The sequence below is a fragment of the Rhinoraja longicauda genome, chromosome 1, assembly GCF_053455715.1.
Source record: "Rhinoraja longicauda isolate Sanriku21f chromosome 1, sRhiLon1.1, whole genome shotgun sequence".
In the NCBI taxonomy this organism is placed as follows: Eukaryota; Metazoa; Chordata; class Chondrichthyes; order Rajiformes; family Arhynchobatidae; genus Rhinoraja; species Rhinoraja longicauda.
This window is the reverse complement of record NC_135953.1, coordinates 92849568-92873919: the sequence shown is the minus strand read 5'-3', so window position 1 is coordinate 92873919 and position 24352 is coordinate 92849568.

Sequence of the window (24352 nt, the reverse complement as noted above, 5' to 3'; positions counted from 1 at the left end):
GCCACACAGCGCCGGGGTTCAATCCTCACCTCGGGTGTTGTTTGTGCTAATCGTGCTTCCTTGTGACCAAATATGTTTCCTCCCACATTCCGTACACGTGTGTTTGTAGGTCAATTGGCCTCTGTAAATTGTCCCTAGTGTGTAGGAAGTGGATGTGAAAGTGGGATAACATGACTACTGTATACGGATAATTGATGCTCGGCATGGACACGGTGGGCTGAAGAGCCTTTTGGCAAACTCTATCCATGAATCAATCTCCTGCACTGGACAGTGTTTCCGGTATGGAAGTGGATCGGTCTTGTCGGGATGAAGAGAAGCATTTCTGCCGTATTTAAATCAAATGATACTGAAATATATATATGACCTTTGTAAAGCAGTTAAAGATGCTAAGAGGGAATTCTGGCTCCAGGATAACCACATAGACGCATGTTGATTATGCAAGATTTGATTGCTTTAAAGGGTTACTAAATGAAATCAAGTAGTAGTATCACTGACAAGCTCACTTTGAACAGAAGGTCAATGGAATGATGTAATCTGTCCCGGTAGTCTATGGTGAGCCTGTAGCTGCAGTCAATATGGATGTCAGATGAGCTGAAAGCAACTGGCCCGGATGAATTTCCTGGCCATGTCCTCAGAACATGCAAGGCCCAGCTGGCAAGAGTATTCACAGATATTATTAACCTCTCCCTCCCCCGTTCTGAGATCACCACCTACTTTAAGAAGAGCACTATCATCCCATTGTCAAAGATTTTTTTTTCTGAAAACTGGTGCAGCTTTCATTAGCTGAATTGCTTATTTTAATGTTGCATGACATATCCGATTAGCTTGAGGAACATCACCTAATTTTCTAAATGGGGGGAGAATCCAGAAATCGGAGGTGCAAAGGAACTTGGGAGTGCTGGTGCTGGATTCCCAAGGAGTTAATCTGCAAGTCGAATCGGTAGTAAAGAAAGCAAACACATTTATTTCAAGAGGGCTAGAATACAAAAACAGGGATGTAATGTCTAAGGCGCTGGTCAGGCCACATTTGGAGTATTGTGAGCAATTTTGGGCACCATATCTGAGGAAGGATGTTGGCTCTGGAGAGGGTCCAGAGGAGGTTTATGAGAATGATCCCAGGAATGAATGGGTTAAAATATGATGAGTGTTAGACAGCACTGGGCCTGCACTCGCTGGAGTTTAGAAGAATGAGGGGGGATCTCATTGAAACGTACCAAGTGAAAGGCTCAGATAGAGTGGATGTGGAGAGGATGTTTCCACTAGTGGGAGAGTCCAGGACGAGACGTCATTGCCTCAGAATTAAAGGATGTTCCTTTAGGAAGGGGATGAGGAGGAATTTCTTTAGTCAGAGGGTTGTGAATCTGTGGAATTCTTGCCACAGAAGGCTGTGGAGGCCGTCAGTGGATATTTTTAAGGCAGAGATAGATAGATTCTTGAATAGTACGGGTGTCAGGGGTTATGGGGAGATGGCAGGAGAATGGGGTTAGGAGGGAGAGATAGATCAGACATGATTGAACGGCAGAGTAGACTTGATGGGCTGAATGGCCTAATTCTGTTTCTATCACATGACCTTATGACCTCATCTTCCATCTGGACACATTGCAGCTTTTAAAACTTAATATCAACTGCGACAATTTCAGGCAACTCAATTTCTCTGTATCAGAACTAGCTAGTTCTGCTGTAGGTTATCCATCTGCAATATCAACTTGTTCTTCTCTCCAATGAAACGGCTTGATCTGCTGGGCTTTTACCACAAGTCTGACCTGCCATTTGTAGTGTTTATAATTTATCTTGTTTCTCTCTCTCTCTCTCTTGACCCTTATTAATCAGTCACCACATGGCTTCATCCTCACAGCAATCCTTTCAGCAGGGCCGGATTAACATAGTAGTAAAAGTAGCATTTGCTACGGGCCCCGCGCATTCGAGGGACCCGCGCTAAATGCTTGAAATCGGCATCCCACTGAGGGACGCTGTGTTGCGCGCGCCGCTCCCCAACCGCCGCGGTTAGAATTGTTGCCAACGCCACGGTTAGAATGTGTTGCCAAAGCCGTTGTTTGAACGTGTTGGTGGGGCTGCATGGACCAATGGGCAGCCGGCGTTCACCGCCCAACCGCCCAGTCTCCAGCCCTCTTACTCCACACACCTCCGGCCTAATCCAAACACCTCACTCCTCTGGACCTCTCTGCTTGAATATTGGTCTCCCCACGCATCCTGGCCCTCTCACTTCTCGCTCATCGACTCTTTTCTCTCAAGTCCCCGGGCCACTTTCACCACCTCATCACCCCCCCCCACCCATCCCTCCCACTCCTCTGGCCCTCCTCCTCCCTACTCCTTCGGGGCTCTCTCCCCACTCCTCTGGCACTAGCCCTCCCGAATCCTCCACTGCTCACTCTTCCGTATACTTCCCGCCTGTTCTTTCCCTACCCCTCCACCCCTCCCTCTCCTTGCTAGGGACAACTCTCTCTCTTCACTCCTGCGGTCTTCTCTCTCTCCCCACTCCAGCGCTCTTCTTCTCCCCACTCCATTGGGCGTCTCTATCCACAATCCCCCTTCCATCTCGCGTCCCTCCAAATAGCTACTGTTCCAGTCCTCTCTTCCGCCAATCTACCTCACCCCTTTATTCCCAGTCTTCTGTCCCACTCTCCCTCCTCTTCTCCATCCCACTCTCCCCCCTGCGCATCTCCATTACGCTCTCCCCGTTTCCTCCGAACCTCTTTCCCCCAACCTCCCTCCATGCCCCCCACCCCCCCTCCCTCCTTCGGCCTGTACCTCCCATTTCTATGGGCACTTTCCCTCACACTTTTGGCCTTTTCTCATCCCCTACCCATCCGTACCTCTCTCTTTCTCTACTCTTCTGGCCCATACTCCCAAAATCCTGCGACCCTCTCACCCATCCCAAAAGCTCGAGCCCTCTTTCTCACAGTCCCCCGGCCATCTCTCCTCACTTCCTGGGCCCTGTCTCCTCCTCCACTCTTCTACCATCTCCTCGACCCACACCTTGCATGCCTCTCAGCATCCCCTGCTCCAGCACTTCCTACCCCTACTCCATCCCTCTCACCCCTTTACCTCCAGTCCTGCCTCCGGCCCTACCTTTGCCACATTCCTCCGGCCGTCCCTGTCTCTACTTCTCTGGCACCCTCGGCTCCCACTCCTCCGGCCCTCTTCTCGCAATGCTCCGTCATTCTCCCTATGGTGGCGCAGCGGTAGAGTTGCTGCCTTACAGCGCTTACAGCACCAGAGACCCGGGTTCCATCCCAACCACAGGTGCTGTCTGTATGGAGTTTGTATGTTCTACCCGTGACCGCGTGGGTTTTCTCCAAGATCTTCGGTTTTCTCCCATACTCCAAAGACATACAGGTTTGTAGGTTAATTGGCTTGGTGTATGTGTGAAATTGGCCCTAGTGTGTGCAGGGATCACTGGTCATTATGGTCGGTGGGCTGAAGGGCCTGTTTTTGCACTGTATCTCTAAACTAAACCCCTCCATCACATACTCTCTGAGAGTCCCGTATTAGGCCTGTGGGCCGCTGTAGGCCCCGACACTGTAGGCCTGGACAGTGTAGGCTAACAGAGCTCGTTAACGTTAATGGAGTTTGGGGAGCGGGGCCGAGTGTGTTCGGGGAACAGAGCCGAGTGTGTTCGCTGAACGGAGATTGCAACCCGCCTCCCGGCCCGGGCGGCCGTCATTGGTGGAGCGGGAGCACATGGCCGCTGGCTGGGTGAGGTCACACTGGGCGCTAGCGGTGACGTCACCTTGTCCCGTATTTAAGGCCCTTTATAACATATGCTACTAAGCTTAATCCGGCCCTGACTTTCAGAGGTATTCCTTTTGTCCTTTCAATTTGTCCTCACCCTGTCAGCAGCTTAAGGATAGTTTGCTTTCTCTCTTTCCCAATTCTGTTCACAGGTCCTTAACTTGAAACATTTATTAAGCTTCTCTTTGCACAGATACTGCTTTACCTTCTGGGGCTTCGTATTTTCTGTTCCAGTTTTACAATTTAAAGGGGGTTTCATTCAAAAATTCCCAGTCATGGTGCTGGGAGCTAAACACAGGTAGGTCCAATTTAATTATTTACAAGCTCTGCTTAGACCCTCATCCCCCCCCCCCCCCCCCCCCCACTTAATATTTATTTGCATATCAGGTGTTTTGATCCCCCAGACCTCAACCTACTGCAATATACACATTGGGGACTGCTGCTGCTTCCTGTTCCCCAACCCCCTGGACCTAACTTGCCTAACCTTACCTGTGATGTTCCCTGAAATGTCCTGTGACATTAAAATGTGCAAAAAAACTTTTAAAGGAGCCCAACATATTTAGCACCGTTAAATTTTGCTACAGAAGTTTGGACAGGCCTACTGTGAAAATGATCATTGCAGCACTCTGTCACACATCTCCTATGATGGAGGATGATCTCTATGCTAGTTTATCAAAAATAATTAACCCCAGGGTGGAAATGTCAAAGACTAGAGGACATTGCTCTAAGTTGAGTGGGGCAAAGTTAAAGGAGATGAGTGGGGCAAATTGTTTTTGCACGAAAGTGGTACGTGTCTGGAATGCTGTGCCAGGGGTGGTGGTGGCGGCAGACAGGCAGCTTTATCTAGGTACATGGATATGCAAGGAATGGAGAATATGGATTAAATGCAGACAGAGGAAATTAGTTAACTTGGCCTCATGTTTAACAGGGACCTTTTGGGCTGAAGGGCCTGTTCCTGTGCTGTTCTTTGTGCTATGTTCTGTATTCTATGAACATATGGATATCAAAGATATAATACATATCTACGTGAGATAAACAATGACTTTACCACAATACTTATTAATCTTCAAAGATTGAGAGAAAATTGGTTTAATGGAAGGAAGCAGAGGGTGGTGGTGGAGGTTGCTTCTCAGACTGGAGGCCTGTGACTAGTGGTGTGCCTCAGGATTCGGTGCTGGGCCCGACTGTTTGTCATCTACATCAATGATTTGAATGAGAACATACATGGCAAGATTAGCAAGTTTGCTGATGATACAAAAGTGGGTGGTTTTGCAGATAGTGATGATGGTTGCGAAAAATTGCAGCAGGATTTTGATCAATTGGCCAGGTAGACTGAGGAATGGTTGATGAAATTTAATACAGAGAAATGTGAGGTATTGCATTTTGGGATTCTAACACAGAGAGAATGGTAGGGCTCTGGGTAGTGTTGTAGAGCAGAGAGATCTAGGAGTGCACAGGTGCATGGTTCCTTGAAGTTCGAGTCACAGGTAGATAAGGTGGTCAAAAGGCATTTGGTACATTGGTTTTCATCAGTCAGAGTATTGAGTATGGAAGTTGGGAGGTCATGTTGCAGTTGTATAAGATGTTGGTGAGATCACATTAAGTGTATTGTGTTCAGTTCTGGGCACCATATTATAGGAAAGATGTCAAGCCGGAAATGATACAGACAAGATTTACGAGGATGTTGCCAGGGGTGATCTTATAGAGATGTATAAAATCATGAGAGGAATGGATCAGGTAGATGCACAGAGTCTCTTCCCAGAGTAGGTGAATCGAGGACCAGAGGGCATAGGTTTAAAGAGAAGGGGAAAAGATTTAATAGAAATCTGAGGGGTAACTTTTTCACACAAAGGGTTGTGGGTGTATTGAGCAAGCTGCCAGAAGAGACAGTTGAGGCTGGGACTATCCCAAAGTTTAAGAAACAGTTAGACAGTTACATGTATAGGACAGGTTTGGAGGGATATAGACCAAATGCAGGCAGGTGGGACTTGGGTAGCTGGGATACAATGGCTGTTGTGAACAGGTTGGGCCGAAGAACCTGTTTCCACACTGTATCACTCTATGACTATGACTCTATGACTCTATTCTAATAGGCTGGACTATGAGGCTGTCAATAATGGAATGTGTAAAAGTTAATTTTCAACGCATGCGTCCTACAAATAACCAAGTCACATTTTCAGCTCAAGAGCTCACCCTGCTGGAATATGTAAAGTTTAAACCGTGTCCAAACTACACGCCACTAAATATGATGGTGCTGGAAAGGGCTGCTGAGATTTAGCAAAATTTAACTGACCCTCTTCCACGCACATGAGGTTTATACAGATTGATAGTTTAAGTCTTTTCCCTGCCATCCAGCACCCACCATGAGGTTCATTGCTTTTATGCATCAACGCCAAGCCCTGGTTTGTGCCAGATCAGACCAGCCTGAAGCTATTACAAGCAGTCTGCTCATTTTAAGTACATTTTGGTATTTTGAAGATTCAAGGAAAGGACACCTACTTTCACAGTATAGAGGTAAAAACAAGGAACTGCAGATGCTGGTTTACCCAAAAGGACACAAAGTGCTGGTGTGTCAGCGGGTCAGGCAGCATCTAGAAAACATGGATAGGTGACCCTTCTTCAGACTGATTGTGGGGGGGTCGGGAAGAAAGATGGAAGAGAGGAGAAGCTGGAGAAAGTGCAGCAGATAATAAGGCCACTTTCATAATACCTTTCATGGCCTCGGAATTTCCCATATATTGCACTTTAAAGGGCAATCTTCATGGAAAAAAATGTAATTCTGGGCATAGCAAGGGCCATAAGCATCAATTAAATAATTAAAGAATTGTTGTCTTAAAATTCTATCACAGAGCACATTGACCCCATGTGCAACATGATCGAATTTATCAAGATGTCGGTTGCATTTAAATCTCACTGGCCCTAGGCTAGAGATGTCGAAGCATGTGCAGTTATATCTGGCGGGGCAGAGTGGATGCATGGATGTTAACAACACAGAACTCTTCTGCACATGGTGATGCTGATTATGCATACACACAAAGCCAACTTCAGCAAAACAAAGTAGCTTGTCTGACCATGAATGGGGTTGTGCCATCATCCACTTACAGTACTCTTCAATTGGTAAATGATTTGCGTTCCTATTTAGATCCATGGCATTTGATACTGGAATCTTGCACAAAACACAAAGTACTGGAGTAACTCAGGGGTCAGAAAAATGACTGTTTTGGGAGTCTGGTGTCAGGCAAGTGAAGATCTGCCTTCCTATTTACTTCCATGGGATCTAAATGTGCAATGAACTCAGCTACCTATTCTTCACTGTTTCTCTCCCTCTGTGTGCTGTGTTTCAAGTGGGGAGGCATGAATCTTTCTCAGAGCTTCATTTTTTTGATTATTTAAACAAATGAATGGGCTACTGAAAAATTCCAATCAAGTGGAAGGGCAGCACAGTGGCGCAGTGTTAAAGTTGCTGTCTTCCAGTGCCAGAGACCCAGGTTCAATCCTGATTACTGGTGCTGTCTATTCCAGATTTGTACATTCTCCCCATGACCGTGTGGCTTTTCTCTGGGTGCTCTGATTTCCTCCCACACTCCAAAGACGTACAGACGTAGATGAATTGGCTCCGGTAAAATTGTAAATTGTGCCTGGTATGTAGGATAGTGTTATTGTAAGGGGTGATGGCTGGGCGGTGCAGACTCAGTGGGCCATAGGGCCTGTTTTCATGCGGCACCTTTAAAGCCTAAAGGTCTGTTTGAACCATATGATGCATTGCCAATTCGATCACAGAGTTAATGCAGAAGAACCCATTGCTATTTGAACATGGATTTCATCAAAAAAGACTAAAGAAGGGTCTCAAACCGAAATGTCAACTATCCATGTGCTCCTGGGATGCTGCCTGTCCCACTGAGTTACTCCGGCACTCTGTGTCTTATGGATTTCAGTTTCTTTTTAACCTGAAATCAATGACCAACACATACCAATACATATGCCAGTGTGACTGAAGGCCTTTCCTCCTTTTAGATGCTGAAAGATCTGCAGTATATTACTTGAATGTCAGAACAACTCAATTTCTGGTTAAAGTCAATGTGAAGCCAGGCATTGATGACTGAAATTGACCACTGCCTCCCTACTCCAGCACAGTCTTTGCTGTTTGAAGGAAAGAATGATTGAAGATTATGACCCGGTCAGCAGTTTACCTTCCAGAGAACAGCAGCGACCCTGCTGTCCAGTGCATTGCAGACAGATGTGCCATCCACAGCAGGCACTGGAGACCAACTGCAACACTCACTCTGCAAAATCCTCCAAATCTATTGGAATAATTTATCACTCCCATTCAAACATCGCTAGCACTGAGTCATTAATTACTCCCAGTGAGCTCAGCTGGGCAGCAATAATCTTCATGTGTCTGACACCAGACTCCTGAAACAATCATTCTTCTTTCACATGACTTTAAGTCTGAAGGAGAGTCTCGACCCAAAGCATCACCCAGAGATGCTGCCCGTCCCGCTGAGTTACCCCAGCATTTTGTGTTTATCTTTGGTTTAAACCAGCATCTGCAGTTCCTTCCTACACATTCTTCTTCTGACCCCTGAGTAACTCCAGAGAGAGGGAATGCAGGGGTTACTTGAAGTTAGGGAAATCAATATTCATACCACTGGGTTGTAAGCTGCCCAGGCAAAATATGAGATGTTGTTCCTCCAATTTGCATTTAGCATCACTCTGACAATGGAGGAGGCCAAGGACAGAAAGGCCAATATGGGAATGGGAAGGAGAATTAAAGTGTTTGGCAACCGGGAGATCAGGTAGGACCAGGTGGACTGAGCGAAGATGTTCAGCGAAACCAACTCTCAGTCTACGTGTATGTCAACTGTGGGGGTATCTGGGTCCATATTAGGTTCATAGCCAACAAACAAACCATGAAACTGGAAACAAGTCCAGCCCTGAGGAAATGGTGAAGCAAATTATTTCAGATTTCTGTTGGTTTTCTGTCATTGGAAGATAACTAGAGAGCACCATCTTAACCAAAGACAATTTCACTTCACATGGTGCTTACTGTTGAGAACAATGACCAGATTCAGAGAGGGAACGCACTTATTGAATATTGTATTTAATTCTCTCTTAAATGCTACTATGGATATCGCTTCAACCATTCTGCAGTGTCCATTCCCAGTATTGGTTCATCAGGCAGCATCTCTGGAGAACGTGGATAGGTGATATTTCGGGTTGGGACCCTTCTTCAGACTGACCCGCATTTATTCCCCAGTTTATTCTGATTTATGGTAGAACAGAATAACTGGCCCTTCTTTAAATGGTAATGAGTCCTATAACAGTATTTGACTTCCATTGAACCATTATTTCGGAAGTGAGTGCACCATATGGATGTGTTATGCATTTAGAACATGCAATTGACTTTAAATTTCTACCCAACTGTAACCATTTCAAGTTACTGGGGCTCCAATCTTTACATTTTCTGGGTTCTACTGAAGTACATTGTGCACAATACTGACAAACTGATCAGGATAAGACCTGCAGGAAAGATATGATCTGCACCACCATACCTGAGAAAGTATTCAAGGCAGAAAAGCAATACTTATAAGAGTATATTTGGCTCTGGTATCATTGCCAGACGCTTTTATGGGATCAAAGTATAAGCACTGTTGCTTTCAAAGTAAATCTTGCGTAGAACAGGAGAGTTTATTTTCAGCATATTTGATGTTTTACAATCACTAAAAGATCTGAATTGCCCTAAAATAGTTCCCTGAGAACTTCTGTCCTCAGTAATTTTCCATTTGAGGGGGTGATCTTCAACAAAAATACAATGAGTTGTAAGAGTCTTGCTAAAAAGAGCTGTAAAATTCTGTGGACTGCAGGCTGTTGTCCAATCATGAGTCTAGGATCCTGTATAATTTCAAACCTTAGAATTTCTATACATATATCTGCATGACAATTCCAACACTGAGACTGTTGATGTTTGCAGCTTTCAGCTGTTTCTGGAAGGAAAGGCTTGGGGAAGGAGGCGAGGCCTGTAATTGCAGAGAAGGGGGCAATAGGATATAGACTATCGACTGACATCTACTATAAACCTACTGACTCCTACGACGTTCTAGACTACACTTCTTCCCATCCTGCCTCCTGCAAAGATTTAATCTCTACTCCCAATTCCTCCGTCTACACCGCATCTGTGCTCAAGATGAGGTATTCCACACAAGTACATCCAAAATATCCTCATTCTTTAGGGAACAGGGTTTCGCGCTTTCTATCATAGGCCCTCACATGTGTCTCCTCGGTACCCTATAGTTCAGCTTATGCTCCCCCTCCCCCCAGTTGCAACATGACAGTCAACATCTTTCACCCCATCAGCTGTCGCATACAACATATAATCCTCTGACATTTTCGATACCTCCAACGGGATCCCACCACTAGTCACATCTTCCCATCTCCATCCCTTTCCACTTTCCACAGAGACCGTTCCCTCCACAACCCCTTGGTTAACTCATCCCTCCCCACCCAAACCACCCCCTCCCAGGTACCTTCCCCTGCAACTGCAGGAAATGCCACACCTATCCCGATACCTCCCCCCTTGACTCTGTCCAGGGACAGTCCTTTCAAATTGCACCTCCTTGTCGATGTCTCAAACCAAGACCTTGAATCTGACCTGCCCATAGAGTCTTAGAGGTATACAGCATGGAAGCAAGCCCTTTGGGCCAACTTGTCCATGCTGACCCAGTTGCTTAATTGTTAGTCCCACTTGCCTGTGCCCTGGCACATTATCCTCCAAACCTTTCTTTTCCATATATTTGTCCAAGTGTCTTTTAAATATCACAATTATATCTGTCTCTACTACTTCTTCTGACAGCTCATTCCCTATCTCCACCATCCTCTGTGTGAAAAAGTTGCCTATCAGATTCCTCTTAAATATTTCCTCTCATCTTAAATCTATGGCCTCAAATGTTAGACTCAAATGTTTATGCTGGGAAAAGAACTGGCTATACATCTTATCTGTGCCCCCTCATGGTTTTATAAATCTTTCCAAGGACATACCTCAGCCTCCTACACAACCTCCAGGAAAAAAAGACCCAACTATCCAGCCTCTTCCTTATAACTCAAACCTTCCAGACTCAGCAAAATCTTTGTAAACCTTTTTTGCACCCTTTCCAGTTTAATGACTTACTTCCTAGAGCAGAGTATACAACATATAATCTCAATAATTCAGATTCAGATTCAGATGTCTGATTTTGATCATTGTTGTTTCAGTGTTTGGCTTTAAACCTGCTGATATTTTTATTGCATGTTAATTATAGACTCCACTATTGAGTACTGTGAAGAGCTCTGTTCTAAAACATTAATGTTGGTAGATTCTGGGAATGCTCTCTGGTGCAAGAATACAACATAATTAAATGAGCAACTCGTGTCCCTATAATTTCAAGTGTTTGCAACTGTTGGGCTCCTTGCAGTAAAGAATCACACTTTATAAATTTCTCAGTCAGTTCATTTTCACACCCATAATGTTGCATTAAAGCCCAAACACTAAAGTGACCATGCTGAAAGTAGTCAAAGCTGAGATTTCATGGCTAGATTTTTTTGTAACTGCTTGCAACTGCTGAAGTCTTTGACGTAGAACTGTTGGAAACCTGGACGAAGATTTGGCAGACAACACATTCACAGACAATGGAAAGGCAGTGAATTAAGGATAGCTATGGCCATGTTCCTTTTTCTCTATCACCCACCTTAATTATCAAGCAATAGACATTTATATTGATATAACATGAATTACTGTATTCCATATATCCCAATGTAAGACATTTAGAACTTGGAATGTACTTCCTGTTTCCTAAACAGATCAGCGAAAAATAACGGGAGAAAAATCTAGTCATGAAATTACAGCTTTGACTACTTTCAGCGTTGTTATTTTAGTGTCCAGTTTTTATGTAACACTAGACCAAGTGGACCCGTTGGGCCCAAACCTCTCCCGCATTGGTGCAGCACCCTATCCTCCCCCACTCCCCCCTCCCCTCTCCGCCCACCCCTCTCCTCCCCCTCTCCCCTCTCATCCCCCCTTTGTATTCTTAAACCATGGAGCACTCTCCGAATCTCCACTAATATTGATGTTTTCAGAACAGAGCTTTTCACAGCACCCAAAGGCGGAATTTACAATTAATATTCTATTAAAATAGCAACACGTTTATTCATTTTTAAGATGTTGGATAAAAATGTGGAAGCATTCTTAAAGGTACAAGAACTTCTGACCTAGCCAATGCAATTAAAATTTCAGATACTTTTGATTCTTGCAACAGAATAATACAGCTTATAAATCAGTCAACAAAGACAATTTCTGTGAGAAATTTAGGCACAGGATGGATCTTCCATTAATGTCTTCAAAAACTGCCGACAAACTGAAATGCACAAAGTCATTAATTCATAATGCAAGTATGTGATAATTTTTTTCAAAACATTTCATAGAACATAGAACAGCACAGGAGCAGGCTCTTTAACCCACCATGTCTGTGCCAACTATAATGCCAATCTAACTAATTCCATCTGCCTGCATATAATCGGTATCTCTCTATTTCCTGCCTGTTCATGCGTCTGTCTGAAAGCAAATAGGTTTCAATTCATTCTTCTCTACAAAAAGACAAAACTCTATAATGTTACATTGTTAGAGTCAATAGCAAAAGAAGCAAATGCCTAGAAATTCAATGGCATAAATGTAATGTATGCGCATACGCCTGTATTCCTAACTTCTAACCCCGGCAATGCAGAGCCTATGATGAAAATCAAAATAGTGTGAAGAAAGTATTGCAGGTTTATTCTGCTTTCCTATTACACTGTGAGTCACCCATTTATATCATGCATTTACCTACACTAAAATTATGTTTTGTTTCAGTGTCATGCATCTGAAGATTATTTTTTTCCCTGAGACATAGTAATAAATATTTCTGGATTGTTTAGCTTCGGAATTTGATTGGGAATACCTGGTATTTCCACAACAGGAAAAATCAGACTGTGTTGGCTGAAGAATGCCTGCTGTCTGGTGTTGCAAAGTTGGGCAATTAGGAGATAGGGCTTTGGTATTTGGCACTGATATCAGGTGCTGGTGGGTGGGTCAGGAGTGTATGGAGGATTGGGAAACAAAATGATGACAGGGAAGTAAGGATCCCAGTGCAGTGCAGAGCTGGATGTTATCTAGATGTCTTGGGGCAGTGAGAGTCCCTTTACTCCAAGTTCTCTGTGAGGAAAATTATCCCAACGTGTTATCATAACTGTGCACCTGTGACATGGTAATCACAATATGGAATTCAAGGTAAAATGTCCAGGAAATGGCTGCTATTGGAGTTCTCTGCAGAAAATCAAAATTTTCAATTGTTCAATGACGAAATAAAATAAATGGCATCCAATTGAATTTCCAGGCATTTACATTCAGCAACTTATTTCTATGATTATGCAGATGATTGCTGATTCAGTGCACTCAGCAGAAACATATTAATCAAGCTGAAAGAACAATAAATCTGCTCTGCACTGGTATTGGATGTGAGTGAAATATTAGCCTGGTCACCTTAAAATAATAGCACCTTAAAATAACTATCACATCCACTTGACCAGGCAGACTGAGCTTGGAGTTACTGCAACTGCTGCAAACTGACCATTGGTTCACAGATAGAACAAATAATGTAGGTATAAAGAGTCATTTTCAATTTGAATCATTTGCAATTTGGGTTATTTTCAATTTGGGTAGTTATGACTAATGGGGCATTCAGCCTCAGCTGCTTATAATCTATAACAATAACCAAAATAACATATCCATATTTGCTTATGATACAAAGCGAAATGCCAGAGTGCATTGTTGGGAGGAGGCAGAGAGGGTTCAGGATGATAGAAATGCGGTAACTAAATGGGTGAAAACATGGCAAATGGGATATTGTGTGGAATAATGTTAGGTCACTAATTCTGCTAGAAAGAAACATAAAGTGGAGTACTTTTTAAATTGTGTGTTATTGAAAGGTGTTGGTGTCCTAATGAACATGGGTGTCCTTGAGTAGTCATAGAGCCAGACAGCATGAAACCGGCTATTTGGCACCACTTGCCCATGCCGACCAAGATGCCCCATTTACATTCGTCCCACCTTCCAGCGTTTGGCCCATATCCCTCTAAACCTTTCCAATACATGTACCTATCTAAATATCTTTTAAATGTTGGTCAAGTACCTGCCTCAACTACCTCCATTGGCAGCTCATTCCAGGCAACTGCCACCCTCTGTGTGAAAAGGTTGCCCCTCAGGTTCCCCAGTACTTCCAGTTTAACAACATCTTTCCTATAGCAGGGTGACCAAAACAGAACGTAATACTCCAAGTGTGTCCTGACCAACGTCTTGTGCAACTGTAACATACATCCTATCATATCATATCATATATATACAGCCGGAAACAGGCCTTTTCGGCCCTCCAAGTCCGTGCCGCCCAGCGATCCCCGTACATTAACACTATCTACACACACTAGGGACAATTTTTACATTTACCCAGCCAATTAACCTACATACCTGTACGTCTTTGGAGTGTGGGAGGAAACCGAAGATCTCGGAGAAAACCCACGCAGGTCACGGGGAGAACGTACAAACTCCTTACAGTGCAGCACCCGTAGTCAGGATCGAACCTGAGTCTCCGGCGCTGCATTCGCTGTAAAGCAGCAACTCTACCGCTGCGTTACCGTATCGATGTTATAATGTAACATCGTACATTGGCCTTCAATACAAAAGAATTTGAGCTCAAAAGTAAAGATGTCTTACTGCAATTATATAGGCACCCTGGTGAGAGGGCAGCAATCACTCATGACTGTGTGGAACTGTAGCCTACTTTATGTGCTGTAGTCCTGCAAAAAGCCTTGAAAACATTATTTTCAGAATGAAAAGTCAGTCTCCATATGAAATTCCTGTTTTAGCAATCTTGAATCAGAAGCTTAGTAACAAGAAATAAAAATATATATATTTAACTCTCCTCCATGTTCAGCATTTCTATTGTGAATATTGGCCCTTTAAGATAACTTAGAGGAAACGGTTGTCATTTTGTTGTACTCTGAAAGTTCTCTTTAAAAAAAATGTGAGAAGGCCAAATTTATTCAAAGGTCTTTCAGAGATAAATATTGGACCAAACAGCAGAGAGGGTTCTGTATCATGGGGTTACATCTATTTGAGAAGACAGGGGCCTTTGTGTCAGTCTGGTATTTGTGCTGACATTTCTGGAGTGGGACACAAAGCACAAATTATATACCTAGGAGGGAAGAGAGCTAACAAATGGGGATAACTGAAATCAGGCACTGCAGACTTTGCAATCTGTTATCCATAATATAGTTTGCAACTGACTGAATGCCTTCCCTAAAGGGCTTTTGAAAATTCCTTGAAGGTTCAATCAGTGATAATGGATCTGGACGATAGTTATAGTTTCAATTGCCTGAAGTTTATTCCACTGTGCTAAACAATAAAAACCTGAACTCAGAATGTTATTATAAGCGATTAATAATTACACTGTAATAGATGAGCTAATAAATGGTAATACATTTGAAGTAAATCATATCAAATTATGATTTGCTCGGTGCATTTCTAGGTGGTCTACAATTAGTGTGTATAGCAGAATAACTGGCAATCTCAGTCATATGTTTATATGTTGTGACGTGAGTGTATCTGGAAAGGCCTACAGTCATTGCCCTTGACTAATTGTCCTTGAGGCAGTGGTGGCGAACTGCCTCCTTGAAGTATTACTGTGCACTTCACATTGTAACAGAGAGATGGCCAGACACCTGCAATTTCCTCAATTGCTTTGCTCATTCTTGTTTAGGTTGGCTGCTATAGCACCAGCAGAGTGAACTGCCTAATAAGGGAAATGCAAAACGGGAAGGGACAATAATAGATAAAAGGTTTAATGTCATACAGTAGATGTTTATATTAAGAAAATGAGCTACAATGATACTGATCTGAGTAGATTTGGTTATTCTCTAGTTGAGTCATGTAACACAAAATAAGCATTCTCCCAGTGAGGAATACATTAATTAGAAACTCCATTCATTTCTGCTGCTATTTGATGTGCAAATTAGGATGAATCAAACAATTAGCGCCTGTGAAGATAGCGGAGGAGAAACATTTGCTTGTGGAAACCTGGTCACAAAATGTGAATTACAGTGTGCATGTACTCCATCAGTGTCAAGTTAAAGATCCAAGCAGCTTTACAAACTGCTTCCACAACAATAAAAAACTTTTAACCATCACTTAGGTTTCTTAAAAATAATTCCGTATTTAAAAATGATTGCTCTTAAATCCTTTTTAAATTCAGCAGCCTCTAACTCCCAATTTAGTTATGCCTTATGTTAAACTCTACAAAAACACAGTCAGGCATGATTAAAGAGTTGTTTAATACATTTCTGATCAAAGCAATTGCATATCAAAATGTTTCTCCAGCATGTAGGGCTAAAATCCCGACAAAAAGCTCGTTGGTTAATTTTGTAACATTGAAGTTGCTGAATTAAATCTAAGCCATTTCACAAAGAGGTTTCACCATGCTAACGCCAGGACACAGTTTGCAGGAGTTGCTCTATTTATATGGAGAACTGCAAAGTAGACCAGCTGGAAACCAGAAGAACTTAGGCTGTCTGTAGGCTTGAGCACATGCAGTTATTGAAAAATTGCTGCTAATAAATACACAGCTGGCGGCAATACTTTCCCCACAGTGTCTGGGAATATTCAGACAGTAAGTACAATTCCATCCTGCTACAAATCAACACAGCCTGGATGTAAAGGACATGGGGAAGTTTTGAAGTGCGAAAAATATAACCATTCATTCCCACACCTTTCTATGTAATAATTTATGGTCATAACAAACATTATCTGCCAGTATCTTAGAAACATAGAAACATAGAAAATAGGTGCAGGAGTAGGCCATTCAGCCCTTCGAGTCAGCAATGCCATTCAACATGATCATGGCTAATCATCTAAAATCAGTACCCCGTTCCTGCGTTTTCCCCATATCCCTTGATTCCTTTCGCCCTAAGAACTAAATCTAACACATGAAAACATGCAGTGAATTTGCCTTCACTGCCTTCCGTGACAGAGAATTCCACAGATTCACAACTCTCTGAGTGAGAAGGTCGGGATGGCGGTCAATGACGGCGCTGGCAGTCGAGGTAGGGCTGGCGAGGAGGGCGAGGAGGTCGGGATGGTGAGGAGGTCGGGACAGCGGTCAAAGTTGAGACGGTGGTCGAAGTCTTGGATGGCATCGGCGGTCAAGAACGGGCCATGTGGGTGCCAGAGGATGGACACGCCACCGATAACAAAGGAGGGCCCAGCGTGGGGGGACCACTGAGAATTCAGGGAGACCACAAATGGAATGTGTTAAAAATGGCTTGTGTATAATGGGATAGTTTGTAACTTTGTCAGCGCCTTTATGTGGCGAATCTTTGCCACAAAACATGGGGATGCAAAGCAAAGAATATCACATATGACTTGCCACATGTGACAATAAAATATCATTCATTCAAAACAATGGCCTATCGTTCCTCTATGTGTCTTGAAGAGCATGGGAATAATGCCCAAAGCTCAGCACAGTGTTTAGCCCTGGACGAACCGTATGGGATTGTAAATGAGCTGGAGAACTCGCATCCTGGGGCTGCGTTCATTGTTCTGGGAGACTTCAACAGAGCCAATATGAAGAAGGTTCTCCCAAAATACTTCCAACACATCACTTTTCCCACTAGGGGAGAGCAGACCCTGGACCATTGTTACACCCCATTCAGAGACTGTTATAAGCCCCTCCCTCGCCCTGCTTTTATTAAGGCAGATCACTGTTCCATTCTACTGCTGCCTGCATACAGGCAGAAACTAAAACGGGAAAAACCGGTTTCCAGGGTCATATATAAATGGAACAATGAGGTTGATGAGGCCTTACAGGACTGCTTTGACACAACTGACTGGCAGATGTTTGAAGACGCAGCAGAAGGCAATATCAGCGAATACACAGACTCTGTCTTAGGCTACATAAATGCCTCGATGATGTGGTTCCAAAAGCCACCATCTGCACTTACCCAAATCAGAAACCCTGGGTCGGACGGGAAATCCGTGATAAACTTAAAGCACGGACAACTGACCTCAACACCTACAATGTAGCCAGATATGGCCTCCGGAAGTCCATCAAGAAAGCCAAGAGAGACTACAGAAACAAAGTGGAATCTAACTATTACAGCTCGGACTCCAGACACATGTGGAGTGGATTACGATGCGTCACAGACTACACAGGGAAAAACAGGAGCACTGTTCAGCCTATCGCATCACTCTCGGACGAGCTCAACACCTTTTACGCCCTGTTCGATGCAGACAACACAGCGCCCACCATGAGTCCACAGGTGTGCAGGGGGAACTACCACACTGTCCTTACAAACAGCAGACGTGAGGCGATCCTTCAAAAAGGTCAACGACTGCAAAGCTCCAGGGCCGGATGGTATTCCAGGGTGGGCCCTCAGAGCGTGTGCTGATCAACTGGCAGAGGTGTTCACCAACATCTTCAACCTCTCTCTGAGTCAGTCTGTGGTTCCCACCTCCTTCAAAGCATCCATCATCGTTCCTGGTTCCTAAGAAACCAGTTATCTCCTGTTTAAATGACTACCGTCCTGTCGCACTGATATCAGTCATCATGAAGTGCTTCGAGCGACTAGTCAAAACTCACATCTGCTCCTCTCTCCCTGACACCTTGGACCCTCTTCAGTTTGCATATAGACCAAACAGGGTCACGGACGATGCCATCGCCATGGCAATACATACTGCGCTCACCCACCTGGACAAAGGAAATACATATGTGAGAATGCTCTTTATTGACTACAGCTCAGCATTCAACACTATTATTCCCTCAAAACTCGTCCCCAAGCTCCTTGATTTTGGACTGGAGACCTCCATCTGCGGATGGATATTCGATTTCCTGATGGGCAGGCCCCAGGTGGTGAGAATTGGCAGCCACACCTCTTCCTCACTGATCCTCAACACAGGGCTGTGTGCTCAGTCCTCTCCTGTACTCCCTGTTCACGCACGACTGTACTGCTAAGCACAGCTCAAACATCATCCTAAAGTTTGCTGTTGACACGACCATCTTGGGCCTCATCACAGACAACAATGAGACGGCCTACAGAGAGGAGGTAAAGGCACTAAACAGCTGGTGTCAGGAAAATAACCTCTCTCTCAATGTCAGCAAAACTAAAGAGATGATCGTGGACTACAGGAGACAGCAGGGGAGTGGACACCTCCCCATCCACATCGGTGATGCTGAGGTTGAAAGGGTCAGCAGCTTTAAGTTCCTCGGTGTGCACATCACTGAGGACCTTTCCTGGACACTGCACACGGACACAATAACAAAGAAGGCTCTTTTTCCTGAGAAGACTGAGGAAGTTTGGCATGAACGCCAGCATCCTCACAAACCTCTACAGATGCACCATCGAGAGCCTGCTGACGGGCTGCATTACAGTCTGGTACGGGAACTGTTCTGCCCACAGCCACAAATCACTACAGAGAGTGGTGAAGACGGCACAGCACATCACTGGCAACTGTCTCCCGGCCATTCAGGACATTTTCTACTGGCGGTGCCTGCGGAAGGCACGCAGCATCATCAAGGACCACAACCACCCAGCACGCAGGCTGTTCTACTTGTTACCGTCAGGCAGACGATACAGGAGTATGGCTGCGCGTACCACCAGACTTAAGAACAGTTTCTACCATCAGGCCATCAGGCTTCTGAACTCATAAACACATTTCACATCATATATGTTGATTATTTTAATATTGTCTTTCTACCTTACTAATGTCATTTTTATCTTATTTATCCTTGGAATATTACTGCTGAAGTGACCCGTTGTCTTGTCAAATACATTTCATTGTACCATTGACCCTGTGCCAACCTACATATGACAAACAAAATTAAAATTAAATTAAATTAATTAAATTAAAATTAACCCTCAGCTAACATCTCTCACAAATTATTTTCACATGTTTGGGAGTATGCTGCCTGCAAATTAGTTACAACATTTCCTTTATTACATTACCATTAGCACTACATTTAGCTGTAATGTGATGACCTGAGGCTGCGAAAGACATCAAATAAATTCAAACCACCTTTAGAAATTTAAAGGTTAGGACAGAAGTCCCCCATGGGAGCTGAGAAGTAAAATCCTATCTGAATGCTATTGAAAAAAAAAGTCCTATCTGTAGAGAGAACTGCCAGAGGTGGATAAATAGAGGGTGTAGTGAACATTGAGGAAGCAAAATCAATTGACTGGGAATAAAAAATCAACATATGCACATTTGGCTCCTGATTTGGGAATTAATTTTTAAGTTGTTCATACTTAATAATGTTCAGTAGTCAATGTTTACGAGTTTAAAAAGTTCATGGTAGCAGTAGAAGACAGTTCAATAAAATTATCGTGCATATATGGTTGAATTTTGTGTCTCATCAATTTGTAATTGATCCCTAAAGAATCAAACTCTGACTATTTTAGGTTGGCACAGTGGCGCAGTGGTAGAGTTGCTGCCTTACAGCGCCAAAGACCCAGGTTCAATCCTGACTATGGGTGCTGTCTGTATGGAGTTTGTACGTTCTCCCCATGATTGCATGGGTTTCCTCCGGGTGCCCTGGTGTCCTCCCACATTCCAATGACGTGCAGGTTTGTAGGTTAATTGACCCCTGTAAATGGTCCCAAGGATGTAGGATAGAACTAGAGTACGGGTGATTGTTGGTTGGTGTGGACTTGGTAGGCCAAGGGGCCTGTTTCCACACTGTATCACTAAACTAAACTAAGCTTAACTTAACTAAACTAAACTAAACTAAACTAAACTATTTTCAGATCTTCATGATGAGACTAAGTCTGTGGTGGTTTGTTCCAGAGTGGATAACTGATTGTAAACACAATGATGAAGATCTTGATTCAATCAATCAGTGATATTATGGTTCACTGATTTTTGAATTTTGGATTTTACATTTAATGAACTGGCCCTTGGATATCTCTGATAAGCTCAGGCAATGCCAGCCTGATCTGTATCCATAATGTATATGTTGTTATCAAAATAAAGGAAACCTTTGACATTAACTCTGCTTTTGAGCTATGAACCATAGACTGATTTATTTTGTGTATATTTGCATGTGTGTGCTTTGCTCAAAATAATCAGTATCATTTTTGAAGTGGCTCCTTTTCCATATTTTAACATTATACTGAAATTGAGCATTGATATTCCATATAATGAAATGCGCTGCTCATAAATCACACCAGGAACCAGTAGCTGAATGACAAGGATGGCATTTGGGTGATCATGATAATCTGCAGTCTACTGTCACTCCAGGGAACCAGGGTACTTTGAGAATTCAGCTAATGGGAAATGGGTCATTTTCATGCTGCAGAATCAACATCTGTCCATGTGCAGAGAAAGGGTTGTGCAGTTAGATTTGCTTCAGATGACACGTTATCAAAATAAATACAATATGATACAACACAATACAATAGAACTCTATTTATCCCAGGAGGGAAATTAGTGCCAACAGTCATAAAACACAACAAATACATGAAACATGAAATTAAAGTGACGAGTGGAAAGTCCAGGATTGGGGATGTGCAAAGATTGGGGAGGTGGGGAGGGGGAGTCAGTCTACCCCACGACAGAAGGGGGAGGAGTTGTACAGTTTGATAGTCATATGGTGAAATGAACTCCTGTGGTGTTCTGTGCTGAAAAAGGATCTCCTGTGACTTTCTGTGCTGTGATCTTAGATTCACAATAAATAACCACTGTGATCTGTGTATATTAGAGCTGCAAAATCCAGCTATTCCTTCAAATCCTATTGCTGATTTTTACCATTTAAATGCGTAATATATCCTCAATTTTCAATCAATGGTGAGAACTGCAGCCTAAACATTTTTCAAAAGCTAAATGCTTAAATATTGAATTTACCTGGAGCAGGTTGCATTGGAGATTAATTCCAGGTGAAATCAGGCTGGTTGTAAATATTAGACTATGCACTTCTGAGCATTATTCGTGTTAGTTGATGTCTAACTCACAAGTGTAAGATTACTCATTTCTGCCCAGACCAATGGAAATTAGAACGGAGAGCTGGGCACTATGATTGTTTTGAGTTGGGAGCACATTGAGCTACATTGTTACTTACCTTGTCACTTGATGAGTACTGCTGGTACTGGGTCTGCTGGCCTGCATGCTTTTAGAATTGACTGTTGGTTGCACGAGGACTGACTGCATGCTGCTCGAACATCTTCCAAAGAGTACAAATATATATATTTTCCAGCAATTTGCAACTGAAGTAATTAATTGATAATTCTTTTGTGACAAAATGTTTGTCAAGGCCTTGGTTGACCACATTGAGTGGGCCAGGGGCTTTGGAGCAGGAGGCAAAGATTTTCTATGAATAGAGTGTTTTTTCAGTGGTACCACTATTCTACTTCAACCTCTCTGATGATCAATGTATTCACAGCATCAGGTTTCCTAAGACTGACCACACTGAGATATGTGCCATCCTGCAAGGGGGGGGGGGGGGGGGGGGGATCCTATGGCTGGGCTCTCATTCCTGGACCGCTCTCTCCATGATCCCCATGAGGTTAAGACTGTGTTGGCTGCAAACCTCACCACTGGATCTTGTCTGAAAATATCTGCTGTCTCTCTCAATCTGCTGCTCATCACTACATCAGAGAAGTTACCCAGGAACTGTATCTATGAAGAAATGATTTCATCCACTTTAGTTTCAGTGAGTAACAGGTATCACTTGGGCATTGGGATTTGCTGCATTGTTAACATCCCATAGCTACTGGCACACACTGGCAGAGTGCATTCATGTGCACATTGGAGCTAACATGAAGAATCTGTAAAGGGCATTGTGGATATGAGGAGAACTTCCCTTTGGTTGAAGATAAACACAAAAAGCTGGAGTAACTCAGCGGGTTTAAACCAGCATCTGTAGTTCCTTCCTACACACTTCCCTTTGGTTAATGCTTATGACCCATTTATGGTGAGCGAGTGTGGCTGTTAGATATTTTAGCATCCAGCACTGCACAAATGGATGCAATCTAGAGAATGAAGGCGATCCTCCCTTTTCCTAACTGCTCACACCATTATATTCTTGAACCACAGGAACTAAGCACAAATATAATGGTAGCGCCAGGACTGAATATGCTATGGGTCTCCATCCTTGTGGCACAGATGAAGCTGATGCTGAGACTTCATCATCGAGTGCTGCATGCAGCACATTCTGGGCAGTCGAGGACAACAGCTCTGCCTGAGATGGAGGAGCAGGGGGATGGATCTCTGGAAACATGAGTTAGCGCTTGAGGAGCAGCAGAAGCAAGAGGTGTGCAAGCAAGAAGGCAGCAACCAGGGAATGTTCCACCTGCTCGGAATATAAAATGAATGAACAGATCTGTTCTAATGCTTGAATGATATTTTGCATAGAGAGCTCATGAAATTGATGTTCCGTGAGGCTCTGCACTCTGCATATGTAGACTGTTGTGTGCAGTTCACCTTCACATGACTTGTGAGGACACGAAAATTATTTTGAAGTTGCTCCATTGTAGGGATTCTCATTCCTGGTGGATCACTGTTGCCATCTCATGTTTAGTTTAGGTTAGAGATAAAGTGCGGAAACAGGCCCTTTAGCCCACGGAGTCCGTGCCGCAAAGCGATCCCCCGCATAGTAACACTACCCTTATAATTTACATTTATACCAAGCCAATTAGCCTACAAACCTGTATGTCTTTGGAGTGTGGGAGGAAACTGAAGATCTCGAAGAAAACCCACGCAGGTCACGGGGAGAACGTACAAACTCCGTGCAGACAGCACCCATTGTCAGGATCGAACTTGGGTCTCTGGCGCTGTATGGCAGCAACTCTACCACTGCACCACTATGCCGTCCTCCTGCTCGGGTCTTCTTTTCCGATCTCTTGAGCACCCATTACCCACCCATCCCATTCCCCACAACCCCCTGCCATTCAGGGTCATTTTCCTGGAACGTTTCTCATTGACCCTGTTCTCACATCCATTTGGGTGAATGTCAGAGTAATCTCTTTCTCCTCCACAGCTTCTGTTTCCTCCCTGTCAGAGAAAGTTGGTGTTGCTCTACATGGCTGCCATAGGTTATGTGTTCTTGGAGCCTACACCCTTCCCTGCTTGGTGTGTACTAAGTGTTGGGAGCTGTGGTAAACCTGGTGAGGGCTTGGCAGGTATAACATGGTTCATTTTATAGCACTTATTTCTGGTCATGAACCACCCTACCCTGACCAATATGGATTTTGTTCACTCTTATCACCAAGATATTTTGGCAATAATTCGTTGGGAGTTGATTGAGAAGTAACATTAAATTCAACCATATATTTAGCAAAGATAATGTATAGGCTCACCAATTTAAAAAATGAACTAAAAATTATCATTGTGCTTTTGTTTTTCTGTATAGTGTAACAATAAACTTCGTTTTGCAGACCCTTCTGAAAATTTTTCAGTTGTTTTTAATATTGCTAAAACGATAACATCAGTAATATCTAGATTTCTTATCAGTACAGATCAAAGAAAATTGACAAAAGAAAGCAATTCCATTAAATG